Raw genomic sequence first — 23033 nt, forward strand, 5'->3', positions numbered from 1 at the left:
ATGAAGTTACATGGAAATACTTTTTAAACAAATAGGAGGAAATATCTTTTCACTCAATGAATTGTTAAGCTCTGGAACTCTTTGCCGGAAGATGTAGTAACATCAGTTAGCCTATCTGGGTTTAAAAAAGGTTTGGACAGGTTCCTGGAGTTAAAATGCATAGTCTGCTATTGAGACATACACGGGGAAGCCACTGCTTGCCCTGGGTTTGGTAATATGGAATGCTGCTACTATTTGGGTTTCTATCAAACAGGAGTAGTAGCCATAGAAACATGGCAACCAAATTAATTCACTTCAATATTAACAACACATAGATATTTAATATACATCATTATGTGTTAAAATTATTTGTTGTGGTCCCAAATAAGGCTAGGAGGCATCAGATGTTAAATCCAAAGCAATCTATAGGATCTTCTATAGTGCAAAGCTATTCCAGATCCGGAACTTTAAACCACCATCAATCATTTGCCTCAAATAGCCTAATTTACTTTATCTTAAAAACTGTGGGAGAAATATACCAAAAAACAACTTCCAAGACAGTTGAAATAATAGAAGAAAGAGGCTACTACTTAGTTTGGAAAGAACACACAGTCCACAGCGCTGTGAAAATAAGTTCATCTAACCTTTGAAAGAGAGCACAGACAAGCATGCTTCACTTAAAGGAATACATTGACGTAATAACATCATCAATGTAAATTAGCCATATGGAAAACACAATAACAGTGGCTAAAGCCACAACAAAAGAATTAGCATACAAGCAAAGCATAACAAAAAAACGCTTGAAAAAAAAAAACTTTGAAAAATGAAAACACAAAGGAGACTAAAAAAATTGAGAAAAAAATATACAAAAGTTAATATGGTGGTGAATACTTCATAAAAACATGTAGAAAAAAACAGCATAAGAAATAGTGATGGAGAACTAATCACCCATCAAATGTCCTATTTAGACACCCAGGAACAAGAACGGCCAAAAAAATGTATCTAACGGCATTCCTTAACACTTAACAGGGCATCCAAATCCACTCCTTGTGGTGACAGTCAGGCTTATTTTCGAAAGGGATCGTCGGCGATCTTCCGGTCAAATCGGTATTATTGAAAGCCGTTTTTGGCTGGCCTCAATTGCTTTTTTGTTGCGGCACCGGCCAACCTTCAAGGGGGCGTGTTGGTAGGGTAGTGAAGGCGGGAAGGGGCGGAGCGGGGCGGAGTTATGAGATGGCTGACTTCACCTTATTATGAAAAAAAAAACACCGGCTTGAACGAGTATTTCGCCGGGCGGACTTGGTCCATGTATTTTTAGGCCCAAGTCCCAAAAAAGATCCCCAACTGACCAGATGACTACCGGAGGGAAGTGGGGATCACCTCCCCTTACTCCCCAAGTGGTCACCAACCCCCTCCCACACACACACAAAAAAAATTAAAACATTTTTTGCCAGCCTCAAATGTCATACCCAGCTCCCTGACAGCAGTATGCAGGTCCCTGGAGCAGTTTTTAGTGGGTGCACTGCACTTCAGGCAGGTGGACCCAGGCCCATCCCCCCCTACTTGTTACACTTGTGGTGGTTAATGTTGAGCCCGCGAAAACCCACTGTACCCACATGTGGGTGCCCCCCTTCACCCCTTAGAGCTATGGTAATGGTGTAGACTTGTGGGCAGTGGGTTTTGGGGGGATTTGCGGGGCTCAGCCCACAAGGGAAGGGTGCTATGCACCTGGAATCTAATTTTGTTTTTTTTAAAGATTTTTTAAGTGTCACCTAGGGTGCCCGGTTGGTGTCCTGGCATGTCAGGGGGGCCAGTGCACTACAAATGCTGGCTCCTCCCATGGCCAAATGCCTTGCATTTCACCGGGTTTGAGATGGCTGGGTCTGGTTTCCATTATGGCTGAAATCGGAGCTGGCCATCTCATCTACACCCAGCGATCCTATTCTAAACCCGGCGAATGATTTGGCTGGCACCAAGCGTATTTTGAAAATACGCTTGGCTCCGCCCACTTACGGCGCCGGACCCGAAGATGGCCGGCCATCAATTTCGCCGGCGCCATTCGATTAGTCCCCTCAGTGACACCAATTGCAAGACCAAGACCACAAATCTTAATTGGTCAAAAGCATGTCTCGATGTCCATGTTACACAGAACCAAATACATATTGGAATGCAGACTGTGTAGCATATTTCCAGATAAAAAGTATGACCATTGAGACTGAAATTAAGGACAATATCAATAAGCAAGAAGACCTTGGCAATATATGTCAATGTTCATATTGGGTATCCCAGAAGAGTGAACAAAGATGTCTTCTTCCACTTTATCCTGGTTCAGCCAGAACGAAGGATCTGCCTAGGTAGACTGTACCATGTAAGGTGGCATGGCCTTAGTGCATGGGAATGACCTGCGTAAGAGTGTGATAAGGCCAATTTTTTCCACAGCTTAGTAAAAGGACTCTTTAATTAGTGGGGTGTTTGAAAGGAACAGTGATGCAGGTTTCAGTGCTATTGAAAAATAGGGTACAATAAAACCAGCATAAGAAACAAGATGAAATTATGATGAAAAAAGAAATGAGCCCTTCCCAATAAAATGAAATATCTGGCTATCGTAGGCCATGGTCAGAATAAGCGCTGCAAGAAAGACCCATCAGATGAAGGACACAACTGATAAAGCTAAGTTGTTTCCAACCTATAAGAATGTGTTTATCTGTGATGAAGTAAATGAGCCTTATATAAAGGCTATATATCACGAGGTTTTCAGGCCAATGATGAAGCAGCCCAGCCCCCACAGCTAATAATTCAGTAGCAGGTGGCTTCTTGAGGTCTTTCCTCCAACCACACGTAAAGTGAGGTTTAATCGCGTGTGATAAGGCTAGACACGCCAAATACATAGATACTAAAATTAGTGCTTGGCCATTAATATAAAAACTAGGAAATTCCACCATTTTACCCCAGCAGTAAAAATGGGCTTAGCGCGCGGGAAAGACTGAGATAAGGGTGCGCTAAGGCCACTTTTTGCTGCTGTTTGATAAAAAAAGCCTCTACATAATTATTTTGTGTGTAGAATTGGGATCCACACCCAAATTTGGGCAACCTATTTAAAACCTGAGGGATAGTGTAAATGCCAGTATGCTGTGTAAACGTTTAGTGTATAGTTTATAGAATTGCTTTTTTAATGCTTGCTAACAATTTACATGATGCATTGTTAGTGTGCACGAAAAACCATGTTAATAGCTAATACATTTTAGTTACTAGTTAGTTACTTCAATCGGTAGCATCAATTCATATTTTTAACATCCCCAATATATGTTATACTTCACAGAAGAATGAAATGCATTTTGAGATTTTCTTGAGTAGAGGAGTGTGGTAGCCGTGTTAGTCCACTCTTAAGGTTATCAATAGAAATCAAACAAAATAAAACATGGAAAAGAAAATAAGATGATACCTTTTTTATTGGACATAACTTAATACATTTCTTGATTAGCTTTCGAAGGTTGCCCTTCTTCCTCAGATCGGAAATAAGCTAGATTTTCTTGGAAATGCCATTAGGAGTTAGTCTATCCATTAACTGGTCGTTACTTTTCATCTATAACATGAGGCATCCATTTATCAGAAGAAACTTCCGATATTTTTTTTTTTTAGACAACTAATCACAATTCAGACTGGAATAAATTAACTACTTAGAATGTTGCATTTCCAATGTCAAGTCAATCAATACTGAAAAGGTGACATACTGAAAAGGTCAGCATTGCTCACAGTCATAATTCATGGCCTATACCTGCCATTTAAATTCTAGTAAAGTATCCCATTTTTGTCACAAGGCCTATAATAAAGACAGAGAAAGAGTACCAAATGACTGTTTGCATCCCTGTATCCTACTGAGTTTCCAATATAGCCCATCCACAAATTTCTTTTCTTTTTTTCACATTAGTTGAATTGAGCTGGCACAGTATCTGTTTGTACGGCAATGCAACGTTTTGGAGAATAACATTCCTACACTGATAGAGTACCTGTTTTGCTCTGTTATAGTGAGCATATAGCTGACACCAGGAGTGAAAATGATTTTTTTTTTTTACATTTCTGCCAGTTCAAGAAGCTGAAAATGTAGACTCTTCTTATTACCTAGGTTAATGTACTGTAAAAGTCCTCATGTTCTTACAAGCATTCTAATTTCCACTGTTTTACCTCTATGACAGTAATTATGTTTTGTAACATGTTCTCTGAAATATAATTCATGCTGACTGATTCATATACTGACCTTACCTACTGTAGTAGTAAATGCACATCGGTGTATCTCAAAAGCTATTCCTTTTATATCGAAATAGCTCTTGTATAGCAATCTTAGGGGTCCTTTTACTAAGCCGCATAAGCTTCTACACGCACCCAACACGTGCCAAAATGGAGTTACCGCACGACTACAGCATGGTTCTTATGGTAATTTCATTTTTGGTGCATGTTCAATACACACGTCTGAAAAATATTTTTTATTTTCGGGCGCGCGTAGCGGACGCGTGCCAAGTGGCATTTGGCGCACGTAGGTCATTACCGCCCGGTTGCCACGTGAGTTTTTACCGCTAGTTCAATGACTGGGGGAAAGGTCTCAGACAAAAAATGGACACGCAGCAATTTTCATTTTGCTGGCAAACATTTTAAAAAAGGCCTTTTTCACAGGCGCCCTGAAAGATGGATCAGTACTTGCCCAAAACCTGCACCTACACTACCGCAAGCCATTTTTCAGCACGCCTTTGTGAAAGGACCCCTTAGAATTTTCTCTCATTGTACCTCAGGCATTTTGGAGATATAATTCTATAAGGTGTCACCTAAAATGAGGTATCATGTACACGCATACTTTCCTTCATAGTATAGGCTCCAAATAAGTGCCCCTTTGGAGACTTTATAAATATATTTTATACACGATAATGAGCTATGGTGAATGCTAGAATTGAGCCCTGATGCAGCAGTGGCGAAACATGGGCCATGTTAGCAAGGGTCCTGTTACCGGTTCATAGCATATAAAAGCTAAGGGGGGGGTCTTTTAATAAAGGTTAGCATTGTGCCATTTTATTCTTATGGACCCTGCTGCAGATAACTCAAATTAACCTATAGTAAAAGACCCCCTAAGTCTTAAATGTTTCAGCGTGATTATAGCTGAATAAACGAGAGATGATTAGTAAGTAGATGATTAGGAGTAGCCTCAGGGCTTTTTTTGAGGGGGTACTGAGTACCGGCACCTTTTCCATTGTCTGTTAAAATTGTTCCATGGACCCCAAGTTTTAATGATTGAGCTCAGGCTCTACACACCAATTCTGTCTTGTTACAGATTCTGTGACTGGTTGCAGGGGGCCTGGCTATTATGGGGTGGGTCTCTTAGTGATCACACCAATCCTGAAGGGTGGCCTAGCATTTGAGTACCGGCACCTTTTTTGCTAAAAGAACACACTGAGTAGCCTAGTGGTTAGTGCAGTGGACTTTGATCCTGGGGAACTGAGTTCAATTCCCACTGCAGCTCCTTGTGACTCTGGGCAAGCCACTTAACCCTCCATTGCCCCTGGTACAAAATAAGTACCTGAATATATGTAAACCACTTTGAATGTAGTTGCAAAAACCTCAGAAAGCCAGTATATCAAGTCCCATTTCCCTTTCCCTATTTGAGGTTCTAAATGGAATGTTGAGATTCTGTTGCTTCCATTGGAGATTCTAAATGGAATGTTGCTATTCCACTAGCAACATTCCATGTAGAAGCCTGCCCTTGCAGATCAGCAACATGGCCGCGTGCGCAGGCTTCTGTTTATGTGAGTCTGACGTCCTGCAGGACGTCAAACTCACAGAAACAGAAGCCTGCACGGTCGCATTGCTGATCTGCAAGGGCAGGCTTTTACATGGAATGTTGCTAGTGGAGGAGTAGTCTAGTGGTTAGTGCAGTGGACTTTGATCCTGGGGAACTGAGTTCAATTCCCACTGCAGCTCCTTGTGACTCTGGGCAAGTCACTTAACCCTCCATTGCCCCTGGTACAAAATAAGTACCTGAATATATGTAAACCGCTTTGAATGTAGTTGCAAAAACCTCAGAAAGGTGGTAGTCCCATTTCCAAAATATAAATAAAACTAGTAAAAAAGCCCCGTTTCTGATGCAAATGAAACGGGGGCTAGCAAGGTTTTCTTCAGAGTGTGCATGTGGGAGTGTGTGTGTCCCTGCCCCCTCCCCCTCTGAGTTCAGTCCTTCAGTGTTAAGTTTCCTGCTGTTATGTGTTTGTGTTACAGAGAGAGTGAGGGCATCTCTCTCCACCCCTCCCCCCTCTGATTTTCCTTCACTCATGGGGAAACCGGATATCTCTGGAGCTTCACACTTCTGGCTGGAGGCTTCAGTGGTGCCTTTTATATATATATAGATATGCTTTTAGATAAAAGTGAATAATTGGACCTGTGATTATAACAGTGAATCATAGAACTGAGTCCTTATGTGAAAAAGAGTCACTGCTGTGGTCCATAGTAAATTTATTAAACTGTTTGCCTCTAGCAGGTACCCTGACAGAGATTGCTATAGGTTGTTGGCATTGGGTTACTAACAAATGTTGTACATGTACATCTGTACCCCCGCTTAAAAATACTATGGACTTGAAAAATTGTGTTTTAATTCAATTCAGGTCATATATACCGCTAATATCCACTATTAAGGGTTCAGTGTGGTTTACATCATTGTTGAAACAAAGATGGTACAATTTTATAGGTGGGACGTTGTGTGAATACAATCTTGACAGTTAGATATAATGTTAAATAACATTAGAGGGGGTGAGAGTGGTTAGTATTTTGTTTGAGCTATAGTCCATCTAGGGATTTAACGAAATTATGTTTGTTGTGGAAACAGGAAAGTTTTTAGCCTCTTCTGGAAGCTGAGGTAGTTAATCTCTGATCCAATTTTTTGAGGGAGTGAGTTCCAAAGAGAGGTTCCTGATACAGGGAAGAGAGAGTTAAAATCTTCTGAAATCGGATTGCCTTATAGAACGGTGGGGCTAAGATCAATTGTTCTTTCAGTCTGTTGGAATCAATGATGTGAACAGATGAGATATTAATCAACAATTCAGAGGTAGCACCTTGTAGAATCTGGTAGACTAGGTAGGCAACTTTAAACCTAATTCTTTCAGCTGTAGGTAGCCAGTGTAATTTGGTAAGATATGATGAGACGCTCGTGTATCTGTTCAGTTTGAAAATTAATCTTGCCACTGTGTTCTGTATGATCTGTAGGTTTTTTTTTTTATATTGGGTCTTGATGCCAAAGAATAGGGCATTACAGAAGTCCAGGTGAGGTAGGAACAGAATTTAGACCAAAAGCACAGAGGATTTTTGATCAAAGAATGATCTGATTAAATACAGTTGTCTCATTTTAAACATTGTTTTCTTCCATAGTTGGTTGTTATGGGATGAGAATGATAGTAATGAGTCTAGAATAATCCCAAGCATTCTGGCTTCTGATTCAACTGAGAAGATTCTGTCGTTGGATAGTGTTAATGAGTTTTGGACCTCAATTCCTTGATTCCGGAACCATAGGATCTTAGTCTTTTGTGCATTCAGTTTCAGTTTGTTTTCCAGAGCTCAGGTTTGGATAGTATTCATCTCGATTGTTATGGAATGGTTTGGGTCTTGTTGTGAAGATGTCAGTGGTAGTAGTAGGAGCATGATATCATCAGCATATGATAGTAGTAGCTCTCCTAATCCCAGGTTTATTGAGCTGAGGGAAGACATAAAGAAATTAAACAAAATAGGGGAGAGTGGGAATCCTTGGTGGACACCACATTTTGGGATCTAATAGTTGGAGAGATGTTTTTGTGTTTTACAGAGTAGCATCGGGTTGAAAGGAAGTTAACTGAACCATTTGAAGACTGATCCTGTTATTCCTATCTGATTCAGTCTTTCAAGTAACATTGCATTGTCCACTGCATCGAACGCCACCAAAATGTTAACCTGAAGTAGTAGGACATGATTCCCTTGCATAGATATTGTTTAACAAATGTTGTTAGGAGTAGGAGCAAGGTTTCAGTACTGTGTACAATTCTGAATCCAAATTGGGACTGGTGCAAAGTGGAAAATGTGTCTAGATATTTTGAAAATTGTTTGCTTACGTAGGATTCCAGCATTTTCGTAAAGTGGGGTATGTTCGCCACTAGGCGATAACTTGCTGTTGAGGTTTTATCTAACCCTGGGCCCTTCAACAGTGGTGTAAGAATGACTTTGCACATGTCTAATGGGAGAGAGCCTGATTCTAGTAACTCATTAAGGCAGTCTGTTAGCCATCGAAACACCTGTGGTGGAATGGATTGGAACAGGAATTCCAGGCAATGATCCAGGAAGCAGTGCGAGTGAGAGCATTTCAGTAGCAGTGATTTTGCTTCTTCAAATGATAGCGGTTGAAAATCTTTTGCTTTAGTCCCCTGAATTGAGTCTAGGCCAGAACAGGCTCCCAATTTGGAAACTTTTATGTTTTCCTCTGTTGGGTTGCATTTAGCTTGGTCTAATTTGGATGATTTTGTTCTCACAATAGTTTGCTAATTCTTGAGTGGAGGGGCAAGCTTGAGGCATTTTGTCTGCAGAGTTGGTGAAGGTTAGACTTCTAACTAGGGTGAATAGTTTTTTATTGTCAGAGTTGTCCTGGTCTACTAAGCTGCTGTAACATTTTTGTTTGGCGTCAGCTACTTTTAGTTTATAGTGATGAAAGGCAAGTTTCCATTTGGCTCGATCATCAGTGGTTTTAATTTTTCTCCATTGCTTTTTAAGGTGTCTACAGTTCTGTTTAAATGACATAGCTCTTTGGAGAACCAAGCAGATTTTCAAATTGTCTTGTCCTTTCTGGTAGTCCCTATATATTATAAATAAATGTAAAAAAAATGTAGAAATACCACATAAAGAAAAAATATCCGCCAGAAGGCGGAGAACTCTAGACGCCCCATGGACAACAACAAGAAATGAAATAAAAGTGGGAGGACGACCAAGGATTCCAAAGACTGAAAGGATATATAATAATAAAGATGTTTATTGAGGTATAAAGACTCGACACAACGTCGTGTTTCGGCCGTTAGGCCTGCATCAGGAGTCTATAATCAAATTTTGAATACATAAATTATAAAAACAATATAAAAGTAGACAACATATATATACGTTTAAATATTTAAAATTAATTTTATAATTTTAAATATTATATAAATTATACATCAAAACTTTTAAAAATGCAAGTGATGGTGTCCTATATACAGTGGTGGAAATAAGTATTTGATCCCTTGCTGATTTTGTAAGTGTGCCCACTGACAAAGACATGAGCAGCCCATAATTGAAGGGTAGGTTATTGGTAACAGTGAGAGATAGCACATCACAAATTAAATCCGGAAAATCACATTGTGGAAAGTATATGAATTTATTTGCATTCTGCAGAGGGAAATAAGTATTTAATCCCTCTGGCAAACAAGACCTAATACTTGGTGGCAAAACCCTTGTTGGCAAGCACAGCGGTCAGACGTCTTCTGTAGTTGATGATGAGGTTTGCACACGTCAGGAGGAATTTTGGTCCACTCCTCTTTGCAGATCATCTCTAAATCATTAAGAGTTCTGGGCTGTCGCTTGGCAACTCGCAGCTTCAGCTCCCTCCATAAGTTTTCAATGGGATTAAGGTCTGGTGACTGGCTAGGCCACTCCATGACCCTAATGTGCTTCTTCCTGAGCCACTCCTTTGTTGCCTTGGCTGTATGTTTTGGGTCATTGTCGTGCTGGAAGACCCAGCCACGACCCATTTTTAAGGCCCTGGCGGAGGGAAGGAGGTTGTCACTCAGAATTGTACGGTACATGGCCCCATCCATTCTCCCATTGATGCGGTGAAGTAGTCCTGTGCCCTTAGCAGAGAAACACCCCCAAAACATAACATTTCCACCTCCATGCTTGACAGTGGGGACGGTGCTCTTTGGGTCATAGGCAGCATTTCTCTTCCTCCAAACACGGCGAGTTGAGTTCATGCCAAAGAGCTCAATTTTTGTCTCATCTGACCACAGCACCTTCTCCCAATCACTCTCGGCATCATCCAGGTGTTCACTGGCAAACTTCAGACGGGCCGTCACATGTGCCTTCCGGAGCAGGGGGACCTTGCGGGCACTGCAGGATTGCAATCCGTTATGTCGTAATGTGTTACCAATGGTTTTCGTGGTGACAGTGGTCCCAGCTGCCTTGAGATCATTGACAAGTTCCCCCCTTGTAGTTGTAGGCTGATTTCTAACCTTCCTCATGATCAAGGATACCCCACGAGGTGAGATTTTGCGTGGAGCCCCAGATCTTTGTCGATTGACAGTCATTTTGTACTTCTTCCATTTTCTTACTATGGCACCAACAGTTGTCTCCTTCTCGCCCAGCGTCTTACTGATGGTTTTGTAGCCCATTCCAGCCTTGTGCAGGTGTATGATCTTGTCCCTGACATCCTTAGACAGCTCCTTGCTCTTGGCCATTTTGTAGAAGTTAGAGTCTGACTGATTCACTGAGTCTGTGGACAGGTGTCTTTCATACAGGTGACCATTGCCGACAGCTGTCTGTCATGCAGGTAACGAGTTGATTTGGAGCATCTACCTGGTCTGTAGGGGCCAGATCTCTTACTGGTTGGTGGGGGATCAAATACTTATTTCCCTCTGCAGAATGCAAATAAATTCATATACTTTCCACAATGTGATTTTCCGGATTTAATTTGTGATGTGCTATCTCTCACTGTTACCAATAACCTACCCTTCAATTATGGGCTGCTCATGTCTTTGTCAGTGGGCACACTTACAAAATCAGCAAGGGATCAAATACTTATTTCCACCACTGTATATTATAAATAAATATAAAAAAAGGGAGAAATACCACATAATAAATTCATAATACTACATAATTAAGTAGTTCAAATGTATTATTATTAACTATTGAATCAAAAGGAAGGACAGTTGCTATTATCCTATCGGTGCAATGATTGAATTCTCAGTTTTCTGCAGTTAGCTGAAACAAATGTAAAATTCTGAGCGCCATCACTTGCATTTTAAAAGTTTTGGGGCCCTGTTTACTAAGGTGTGCTAGCGTTTTTAGCGTGTGCTAAAATTTAGCAGTGCTAATGCTAGAGCCACCCATAGGAATATATGGGTGTCTCTAGTATTAGCGCGCACTAAAAACGCTAGCGCACCTACAGCACAGCTTAGTAAACAGGGACCTCAATGTATTATTTATTATATGGTATTTCTCCATTTTTTGATATTTATTTTTTTGAAAACACATTCATACATGGATATTATCCCATCAATATTAAGTTGGCAGCAGTCAGCATTTTTTTAAACACTGATCAATGTCAGTTAAATTACATAGAGGGGCATAATTGAAAGGGACGCCCAAGTTTTGCTGAGGACGTCCTCGCAAAATGTCCCAGTGAAGAGGCGGGGAAAACCCGTATTATCGAAACAAGATGGGCGTCAATCTTTCCTTTTGATAATACCGTCGGGGACACCCAAATCTTGAAATTTAGGTCGTCCCTAGAGATGGTTGTCCCTAGGCTTGGTCGTTTCTGATTTTCGGCGATAATGGAAACCAAGGACGCACATCTCAGAAACGACCAAATGCAAGCCATTTGGTCATGGAAGGAGCCAGCATTCGTAGTGCACTGGTCCCCCTGATATGCCAGGACACCAACTGGGCACCCTAGGGGGCACTGCAGTGCACTTCATAATTGCTCCCAGGTACATAGCTTCCTTACCTTGTGTGCTGAGCCCCCCAAACCCACTACCCACAACTGTTCACCACTACCATAGCCCTTACAGGTGAAGGGGGCACCTATATGTGGATACAGTGGGTTTGTGGTGGGTTTTGAAGGGCTCACATTTACCACCACAAGTGTAACATGTGGGGGGATGGGCCTGGGTCCACCTGCCTGAAGTGCACTGCACCCACTAAAACTGCTCCAGGGACCTGTGGTCATCTGGTCAGTCCAGGCACCTTTTCTCGGCTTGGTCATAACAAAAAAAGGACCAAGTAAAGTCACCCAAGTGCACTGCACCCACTAAAACTGCTCCAGGGACCTGCATACTGCTGTGATGGACCTGAGTATGACATTTGGGCTGGCATAGAGGCTGGCAAAAAATATTAAGATTTTTTTGGGGTGGGAGGGGGATAGTGACCACTGGGGGAGTAAGGGGAGGTGATCCCCGATTCTCTCCAGTGGTCATCTGGTCAGTTCAGGCATCTTTTTGTGCCTTGGTCGTTAGGAAAACAGGACCAGGTAAAGTCGTCCAAGTGCTCATTATGGACGCCCTTTTTTTTCCATTATAGGCCGAGGACGTCCATGTGTTAGACATGCCTCCGACACGCCCCCGTGAACTTTGGTTGTCCCTGCGACAGAAAGCAGTTGGGGACACCCAAAATCGGCTTTCAATTATTCTGATTTGGGCGACCCTATGAGAAGGATGCCCATCTTCCGATTTGTGTCGAAAGATGGGCGTCCTTCTCTTTCGAAAATGAGCCTGATAGTAACATAGTAGATAACAGCAGATAGAAACCTGTATGGTTCATCCAGTCTGCCCAATAAGATAAACTCATTACATATAATATGAAGTAATACATCATATGTACACCTGATCTTGATTAATCCTTTATACAAAGACTCCAGTAGTTTTCATATCATAAGTACATAAGTACATAAGTAATGCCATACTGGGAAAAGACCAAGGGTCCATCGAGCCCAGCATCCTGTCCACGACAGCAGCCAATCCAGGCCAAGGGCACCTGGCAAGCTTCCCAAACGTACAAACATTCTATACATGTTATTCCTGGAATTTTGGAGTTTTCCAAGTCCGTTTAGTAGCGGTTTATGGACTTGTCCTTTAGGAAACCGTCCAACCCCTTTTTAAACTCTGCTAAGCTAACTGCCTTCACCACTTTCTCCGGCAACGAATTCCAGAGTTTAATTACACGTTGGGTGAAGAAAAATTTTCTCTGATTTGTTTTAAATTTACTACACTGTAGTTTCATCGCATGCCCCCTAGTCCTAGTATTTTTGGAAAGTGTGAACAGACGCTTCACATCCACCTGTTCCACTCCACTCATTATTTTATATACCTCTATCATGTCTCCCCTCAGCCGTCTCTTCTCCAAGCTGTATAGCCCTAGCCTCCTTAGTCTTTCTTCATAGGGAAGTCGTCCCATCCCCGCTATCATTTTAGTCGCCCTTCGCTGCACCTTTTCCAATTCTACTATATCTTTCTTGAGATGCGGCGACCAGAATTGAACACAATACTCAAGGTGCGGTCACTAACCACTCTAGCACTGCTACCTAATGTTAAAACCTCACACATTCATTCCTCCACTCATCTTGCACCACCTGTATTTGAAAACAAACAAACTGTTTTTACATTTTAAACTGCATACTAATGCTGTTTCTTAATTTACATATATTTTGCAGTACTAATACATTATATCATACACAAAGGATCAGAACTCAGTCCTGTCAGCTGAATAGTCCTCTTCCTACAGACGCCATGCCTTCCGCTTGGTCGCTGTAATCGTGTTTACACGTAGACGCTGGATGACTGCTCTCCGGTAGAAAAACACTATGTGTCTATTGACCCTCCTTTGGCTGACTAAATGTACCGCCTCCAATCATCTGTATGCATCAAAATACAAGTGCTGTGTGCTCGATGACTGACTCAACAGTCCACCATATCTGTTTCATATTGTGCCGGTTGCCATTTTTAGGGCATAGACCGAAGAAGTCTGCCCGGCACTGGCCTTGCTCTAAAATTTCTGAAGTTGTTGTCAAAGTCCCTGAATATCTCCACTCCAGCCCATCCAAATCTATTCAATTTCGATCAGGGCACAAACCATAGAAGTCTGCCCAGACTGGCTTTCCTACCTAATCTCCGCTTAAGCTTCTTCGGATCCAATCCTTCTAAACAGGATTCTTTTGTGTTTGTCTTACACAGTTTTGAATTCTTTTACCGTTTTCATGTCTACCACCTCCTTCGGAAGGGCATTCCAGGTATCTACCACCCTCTTAGTGAAAAAATACTTCCTGACATTATTCCTAAATTGGCCCGCTTTCAATCTCAATTCGTCACCTTGAGATCTTCAGGCACCATCTCCCCAAGGTCTCTCTTCTGAACCAAGCTTACCAATCTCTCCCCTCCTAACTGGTACATCTCTTTTGTATTTCTGCACCCCAAGTGCATCATTCTGCACTTCTTGGCATTACATTTTAACTCCAAAGAAAATTACAAAAAACAAATATCAATTAAATAAAATTAATAAGAACAAGTGCATATTGATCAATGGAGAAGCAACTCCTAAACAAATGCACTATCTACCATCATTGCAACAGTCCACCTTACCCTCCTTAATATTTCTAAAATGAAATGCAGATATCACAATGTAGCTCAAAAGGAAAACAGATTTTCCACTTATCTGCAAGTATGTAGGGATGTAGATCTCAAATCATGGCTTCTGATACAATAGTCAGTGTTCTTCATTCAGAGGCAGCTCCACCGTGATCCAGACAAACACTCCAAGTGTCCCGAGATTTTAAATCTACTGTGTGTGATTCACAAAATTCTCCCCACACAAAGGTCACAATAGTTCTCAAATCTTCCAACTCTTCACAATGTTCCTTGTTCCCTACATGGTAACCATGTTTCACCTTAAAATGGCTTCATTAGGAGAACAAAACTGCAATGACAACATAATCCATCTCCACTAGTGCTCCAGGAAGGCGCCAGCAAATGCGCTTCACTAAACTACTCCCACATTAGTTAGCCTGTTCGAAAATACATGTGAGATGGACATCCATTTGTGATGTACTGACTAAGACCTCCATATTCTGAGTTGGATCAATTGTAACACCTAGTATTTTGAGACTATCTGAGATGGGGAGGGTATGATCTGAAGTGATTAAGGATATCTATCTATATCTTTCAAATAAATAAAACCACATAGGGCCTATTTTTCTAAACCATGCTAGTGATTACCGGCATGACAAATGTGTGTCACATTTGCCGCACGGAAATCCCTAGCATGGTTTAGTAAAAGAGGCCTATGAATAGATAGTATAATGTGTGTGTTTGTGTTTTATTTATTTATTCAAGGCTTGGCGCTTGGGTTTAGGGGGAAATGCGACACCATATATATGTTTTTATTTATTTATGCTATCAAAAAATCCCCAAGGGAGAGACAAAAAATGGAAACTGGTAATAAAGAGTCAATCTCTGAATATACTAGTGAACATCAAATGGTTCAACAGGATGTTCACAGAGAAAGTTCTACTTTTGTTTTTCTTATGATTATGGAAGGATGAAAGAGGATTCAGTATAGGCTGTACATACAGCCAAGCAAAGTTTCAGTGAGTCACCGGCTCACCTGAACAGCTCTACACACTATAGCATATCCTCCAATTTCAACCCTCTTTCTAATTTTTTTTTATATAAAGTGAATACATAAACCCTTATAGTGAAAAATCAATCATTTATTTTTGTTACATTTGTACCCCGCACTTTCCCACTCATGGCAGACTCAATGCAGAACTCAATATATAAGTTCTCCCTGAACATACCGTGTCCTCAGAGTTCACCTGGAGGAGGAAAACTACAGCTAAATATTGCTATGAATAAACTGAGCAAAGTCTTGACTGTTAGTAAAACCTTATTTAACTCAAAAACAAACAATGGAATAAAGGACCCCACAGGATCCAACTTATCTGAGCTGCATATGCACTACTTATTCATTGTGAGGCTCGGCACGTTTTGTATATACATAGTAGATGACGGCAGAAAAAGACCTGCACGGTCCATCCAGTCTGCCCAACAAGACAACTCTTATGTGCTACTTTTTGTATATACCCTACTTTGATTTGTTCCTATGCTCTTCAGGGCACAGACCGTATAAGTCTGCCCAGCACTATGCCTGCCTCCCACCACCGGCTCTGGCACAGACCGTATAAGTCTGCCCAGCACTATCCTTGCCGCCCAACCAACAGTCCCGCCTCCCACCACCAGCTCTGGCACAGACCGTACAAGTCTGCCCAGCACTATCCCCGCCTCCCAACCACCAGCCCCGCCTCCCGATCTCGACTAAGCTCCTGAGGATCCATTCCTTCTGCACAGGATTCCTTTATGCTTATCCCACGCATGTTTGAATTCCGTTGCCGTTTTCATTTCCACCACCTCCCGCGGGAGGGCATTCCAAGCATCCACTACTCTCTCCGTGAAAAAAATACTTCCTGACATTTTTCTTGAGTCTGCTCCCCTTCAATCTCATTTCATGTCCTCTCGTTCTACCGCCTTCGCATCTCCTGAAAAGGTTCGTTTGCGGATTAATACCTTTCAAATATTTGAACGTCTGTATCATATCACCCCTGTTTCGCCTTTCCTCCAGAGTATACATGTTTAGTTCAGCAAGTCTCTCCTCATACATCTTGTAACGCAAATCCCATACCATTCTCGTAGCTTTTCTTTGCACTGCTTCAATTCTTTTTACATCCTTAGCAAGATACGGCCTCCAAAACTGAACACAATACTCCAGGTGGGGCCTCACCAACGACTTATACAGGGGCATCAACACCCCCTTTCTTCTGCTGGTCACACCTCTCTCTATACAGCCTAACAACCTTCTAGCTATGGCCACTGCCTTGTCACACTGTTTCGTCGCCTTCAAATCCTCAGATACTATCACCCCAAGATCCCTCTCCCCGTCCGTACCTATCAGAATCTCCCCGCCTAACACATACGTCTCCTGTGGATTTCTATTCCCTAAGTGCATCACTTTGCATTTCTTCGCAGTGAATTTTAATTGCCAAACCTTAGACCATTCTTCTAGCTTCCTCAGATCCTTTTTCATGTTTTCCACTCCCTCCCGGGTGTCCACACTGTTACAGATCTTAGTATCATCCGCAAATAGGCAAACTTTACCTTCTAACTCTTCAGCAATGTCACTCACAAATATATTGGACAGAATCGGCCCCAGTACCGATCCCTGAGGCACTCCACTACTTACCTTTCCCTCCTCTGAGCGAATTCCATTCACCACCACCCTCTGGTGATGGATTAGCCAGTTGCACACCTTGGCTGGGCTCAATTGCACACACCACAGCAGGACTAACTTATTACATACAATCTAACTGAACACACCTTATTCAACCCAGTACATAAAATTTTCCCTTCATTTTAATCACGTTTATTTATCTCACCTCCTTTGTTTTCTATTACCTTGTCTGTTTACATCAGGGGTGTCCAACTCAGCCCTCACCAAGTTGGGTTTTCAGGATTTCTCCAATGAATATGCATAAGATCTATTTGCATACAATGGAGGCTGTGCATGCAAAGAGATCTCATGCATATTCATTGGGGTAATCCTGAAAACCCGACTGGATTGCTGCCCTCAAGGACTGAAACAGAAACAGCTGATCATAACCAGGAAGTTCCTTGAACGAAGGCGCTACTTCAGTGCTGAAAAGACTCTCTTCGGCTGGCCCGGCCAGCAAACAAGGTATCGGATGCGGCGGCGGGGTGGGCGGCGATGGCGGGGGAGGGTTGGTGGCGGGAGGGGGGGGTTCAAGGGGATCATCGGCAGGGGGCCAGGGCCAAATCTACAGGGGCCCGGGCCCCTTCAGGCCCACGTAGCTACGCCACTGGTCTACACGGTTCACCTCTGCCCCTTTCACTGCCTACTAAGATTGTTTTCAATACATATTACAAAGTAGAGGAGTGGCCTAATGGTTAGTGTAGTGGGTTGTGGAACTGGGTTTAATTCCCACTGCTGCCTGATGGTTGGCAGTGGGTTGAGATCCTGGGGATCCAGGTTCAATTCCCTCTACAGCTCAGTGTGACCCTTAGCAAGTCACTTAACCCTCCGTTACCTCAGGTACAACAGTAGTTCAATGTACTACTTAGATTGTGAGCCCACTAAGGACAGACCCAGTACCTGTAAAATGAAACTGTCAACCACTTAGGTCTAAGCAGTAGATAAATACTTGAATGACATCAAAAGTATTATAACTCTATTACACAAATGTTTTATTAGGACCACTATATGAATGTTTTACTATGTTATTTTGATATATACTGTACTGATACTGTATCATCATCGTTATTTCTATGATTTAATGTGCTTATTTGCAAGCGTATCTTCCAATTCTAATTGTGTAGTGTGTTGATATTTGAGCTCTTTAATGTGATCATGCTGTCACTGTAATTGTAAATTGCCTATGTGTAGTTACACCTGCTGCATTCAATCTTGGATGAATTTTCTCAAAAGATATTAAATCTTAATAAACAAACAAATAGAGTCTGAGACAAGCTAATGTTTGATCATTATGAGATAATTAATGGTACACCTAAATTTGACGTCTGTTATAAGTTACACAGTTTTTCGAATTGAACTAATGCATGTAAGTTCATTTTGAAACTCATCCCAGAAAAACCACCTGCACACATTTACATTTGCTGTGTAGTATGGGGAGTTTTGCCTAGAAATTTGAAGTTCATCCTTTTTAAATTCTGAAAATATTGGCAGAATTTGGCACAGAATTCACTCCCAGAACACCTCTCCAAATTCTGGTATAAGTGCACACCTTTTACCTGCTTTTCAGGCAATTTTGATGGGCCAAAAGTAATCTACCCAGTTAAGCGGGCTGGTTACTAACATGTGTTAAGGGAATAATACAGGATATTTGTTTCTTAACATGCATTGATCAGCAAAAGTTTGTATTATTTTACCACGACATGCATTAGTTAAAGATACTGGGGGGGGGGGGGGGGGGGGGGGCTACATAATAACGAGATACAAAGAATGCAAAATATCTCAGTATTATGTAAATTGAATGTTGCAACTTGAATTGAATTTCACAAGCTGCAGTATTCCAGCTGGCATTATTTTTCCTACTCCGGAGCATCTGGCTGCTAATGTGAGGCCCGGTGGTCCTGGGAAATCTCTCTTAAAGAGACTGGCATGGTAAATTAAAAACCTGGTCCCTGGTTCCCAGATCCCCATCCCCCAGCAAAGTTTCCCTGCCAACATAACAACCACCAAGACTTCCTCCCTTTCCCACCAAAGGCACCCTTATATGTAAGTGTAACCTCATATTTTACTGTAGCTTAGTAACTTCTTACATCGGCTGTCTGAACATTTCCCATCCTATATGCATCTAGAACAGTGCTTCTCAACCCAGTCCTCGGGACACACCAAGCCAGTCAAGTTTTCAGCAGGGGCTTAGCCAGACTTCGGCGGGAGGGGGGTCCAGAGCCCGAGGGGAGGGGGCACATTTTAGCCCCCCTCCGGCGCCACCAACCCCCCCGCCATTGCTAACCCCCCTGCCACCGCCGAACCCCCCTGCCACCAACTTTGACTCCCCCCGCCATTGCCAACCCCCCCCTGCTGACGACCTGACAACCCCTCCTCCCACCACCACCTACCTTTGCTGGCAGGGGATCCCAACCCCGCCAGCTGAGCTGAGGTCCTCTTCTTCCTAATCCCGCGCAAGGCTTCGGGCTTCGTTCTGTTTCTTTGAGTCTGACGTCCTGCACGTACAACGTGCAGGATGTCAGACTAGAATGAAGCCTTGCGCGGGATTGGGAAGAAGAAGGCCTCGGCTCGGCTGGCGGGGGTTGGATATTTTTCCCAGAAACATGTGTTTTATACCAGTTGAGCAGTCATTCCCCAGAGTTCAAAATGTCAATCCAGCACTAACTCTTTAGTTCAGAGTTGTGGCAGTGTAGGAAAAGTAAAGTGTTTTGGTTATCCTTGATCCACCATATTCAATCTTTATTTGGTCAATCTTTATTTGGTCATTCCCTTCAATTCTCCTTTGAGGGGATAATTCTTAACAATTCAGCTTCATTAGGGGGTCAGGGAGAAAAATTGTTCTTGAGCAAGGCTTACGTTCTTGGCAATTAATGTATAATTAATCATTGGCTTAGAAACCAATCACCGAGTTTCTGGTACTGATGTAATAAACTTCATGAATTACTGGCATGGGAATCTTATGGGGAACGCCATCATCTTTTTCTGTCAATCTGGGAGCCTTAATTGAATTCAGTTTCCCACAGAGTTCCCAGTCATGTCTTGAACAGCTTCAGGATGCGGGTGGGTATGTCCGATTTGAACAAACCTAAGGGGGGTTGTTTGTGGGGGCTTTCTGTGCTACATAGTAATGGCTGTTAAGTTGGGGGCTATAACAGTACAAACCTCTGATCTCTGTTTTAGAAGCAGTTTTCTTTTTTTTTTTGCATTAGATAAATGGATTAGGAGGGTTGGTTGGGGGTGGGGGGATCATGTTTGTTTTGTATTTGAATGACTGCATTTGATCCTTGTTCTCGGTTCATCGTATGAGGCTGTTTTATTGTTATGTTCTATTGTCTTATCTACTATAATAAAACTCACCCTCAACGTTCTGAGGACACTGAGGTCAGTGAAGCCAAGCCACTGACTTCAGTTCCTTCAGGTTCGAAGGCTCGTGGTGGTGAAGCCACCGGGCCCCGCCCTTGCGTCAAACGTCATGACATCGAGGGCGGAGCAAATGTTGAGGGTGAGTTTTATTACTGTACCTGTGCTCTGCCCTCGCGTCAAAACGCGATGACGTCGAGGGCGGCCCAGGAAAATTGCCACCCACACAGAGCTACAACGCTAGCAACAGCGGCGGCGCACGAACCAGCTACAACCGCAACAAGCCACGGGGCAGCCCAGGAAAATCGCCACTGTTCTCCGTATGTGAGTCACCCCCCCCCCCAAAAAAGCTAGCGCTCGTTTCATTGCTCTGAGAAACGGGCCTTCTTTCCTAGTTATTGAATAAAAATGATTTTGAAATAAATAAATTTAAACCAAATTATCCATGCCAAATGTAACAGTGAAACAAACCTCCATTAATACTACTTTATCTTTTTAATGGACAAGCTCACATGTGGAAAGTTTGTGGAAATAAATTGTTGAGAAAGTTGCTTTCTATAAGATAACACTATTTACCTATGAGATCCCAGGCAGTTAGGTTCAAAAACATAGTCAAGCAGTATTTTCTCACAGGTGAAAATCAAAACTTTCCACATGAAATGCACTGGGTATTTTACTTGTCCCAGTATAGTTTATGATGCTTTTACTCTGGATGAGAAATATGAAAGTTATAAACCCTGGAAAAGCTCTGAGAGCTGGGACTTTGCTTTTGAAGCTTACCAATTAAAATAAGAAAACACCAAACCTGCAACATGATTTTGTAGCTGGAGGTTTCCAAACAATGACATTTTTGCAAATCTCCAGTGTTTCAATCGTGCAGTCCAATACTTTCGGTACTATGAAGCAGGTTGTATATCCTCAGTTTCTCAGGGGACACAAATATTCTTTGTCCAAGCTCTTTATTTGAATATCCTTAGGTCTAGTTGTTTTAGAGATATCAGAAAAAAATCTGGATAGTGCCTCCCCCTTTCTTATCCCTTTCCTAACTTGCCTGTACTTGCAAACTCTTCTGTATTTCCCATCACCCTCCCCCTCCCCCTAACTCCTATTCCTGCCATGCTGGACCACTGCCTGTTTGTGCTTATGACAGTCTAATGCTGGGGACACTGTCCTTTCTTTGTCCAAGCTTTATTTGAACATCCTTAGGTCTAGTTGTTTTAGAGATATCAGAAAAAAAATCTGGATACTTTGCATGCTCAACAGCCCCCCCTTCCCGCTCAACAGCCCCCCTCCCCACCCAATAGCTCTTCCTTATCTTGCTCATTCATAGCGCTGTCTCACTTCTAGGCAATGTCAGAAGAGGGGGACAATGACATTTATACCGCTTTTTCACCAAAATGGGAGACAGTATGTACTGGCAAGCTGTCTGTCAATTCAAATTGTTTAATTTAGATGTTTTCCATTTTATTACTCTATGGGGAATTCATAATCGATTCATAGTTCGGAATTAAATCCCATCTGTAACTTTTATTGTGGAACAGTCTATTGTCTGAAACCAGACTGCTTTCATTTCTATTTCAGAGCTGTTGCGGAGGGGTATGTCCTGACTGAAAACCTTTTCTGAAGAACTAGACTGGCCATTAAGAAACTGTCATGAGGATTCAAAAAGGTATACTATTTCCAATTTAATTTATGATCAACAATTTAAAAACCCGGAATGTATAAAACACTGAAGTTTTGAGATCACAATAACAAGCGATTGCCGAGAGATTAAAAAAAACACATTTCTAAAGGAATCATCTCACAAAGTATAATATGTAAAAACAATAAATGTTATAGTTCTTACGCTAAAATCTAAACAGATATAAAACAGAGACTAGGAACTGGTCTTTTTAGCTCCAAAGAGCTTCACAGAAACACAGAAAATGGCAGCATTTAAAAAGGAGATAGAGCAGCTTTTAAACTAGACAGAGGGAAGGCCGACAGTCACTAAAAAGCGCATGGTTCGGGATAAGGTATCTTTCAAAGATATCACCAAAACAGGGTATCCTGATAGTGAGGTTGCAAAAGAGACCATAGTAGATCAGCCAGCTCATTTTCGAAAGTGATTGCCGGCCATCTTCTGACATAAATCAGGAGATCGCCAGCGATCTTTCAAAAGCGGCGAAATCGGTATAATCGAAAACTGCTTTTTTTACACCATTGCCGCTTTCCCGTCGCCGAGCCGGCAAAAGTTCAAGGGGGCGTGTCGGCGGCGTAGCAAAGGCGGGATATGGGTGGGCATGGGCGTGGCTACCAGATGGCCGGCTTTCGCGGATAATGGAAAAAGAAAAGCGGCGTTAATCAGTATTTCGCCGGTTTTACTTGGTCCTTTATTTTCACAACAAAGCCTCAAAAAGGTGCCCCAACTGACCAGATGACCACCGGAAGGAATCGGGGATGACCTTCCCGTACTCCCCCAGTGGTCACCAACCCTCTCCCACACTAAAAAAATAAAAATAAAAACCTTTTTTGCAAGCCTGTATGCCAGCCTCAAATGTCATAACCAGCTCCCTGACAGTAGTATGCAGGTCCCTGGAACAGTTTTTGTTGGTTGCAGTGGACTTCAGGCAGGCGGACCCAGGCCCATCCCCCCCCTACCTGTT

The 23033-nt window shown here is 42.3% G+C and overlaps 1 long non-coding RNA gene across 1 annotated transcript; it reads right to left on the reverse strand.

The window, feature by feature from the left end:
- Positions 1 to 4497: 4497 nt before the first annotated feature.
- LOC115475575 lies at positions 4498 to 14808 on the reverse strand. The gene is made up of 3 exons (XR_003943066.1): positions 14798 to 14808; positions 4683 to 4688; positions 4498 to 4613 (listed from the first exon to the last, which is right to left on the reverse strand). It is a non-coding gene; the product is annotated as an uncharacterized LOC115475575 (long non-coding RNA).
- Between the last annotated feature and the right edge of the window lie 8225 nt (positions 14809 to 23033).

Source organism: Microcaecilia unicolor, chromosome 8 (assembly GCF_901765095.1).
Source record: "Microcaecilia unicolor chromosome 8, aMicUni1.1, whole genome shotgun sequence".
NCBI lineage: Eukaryota > Metazoa > Chordata > Amphibia > Gymnophiona > Siphonopidae > Microcaecilia > Microcaecilia unicolor.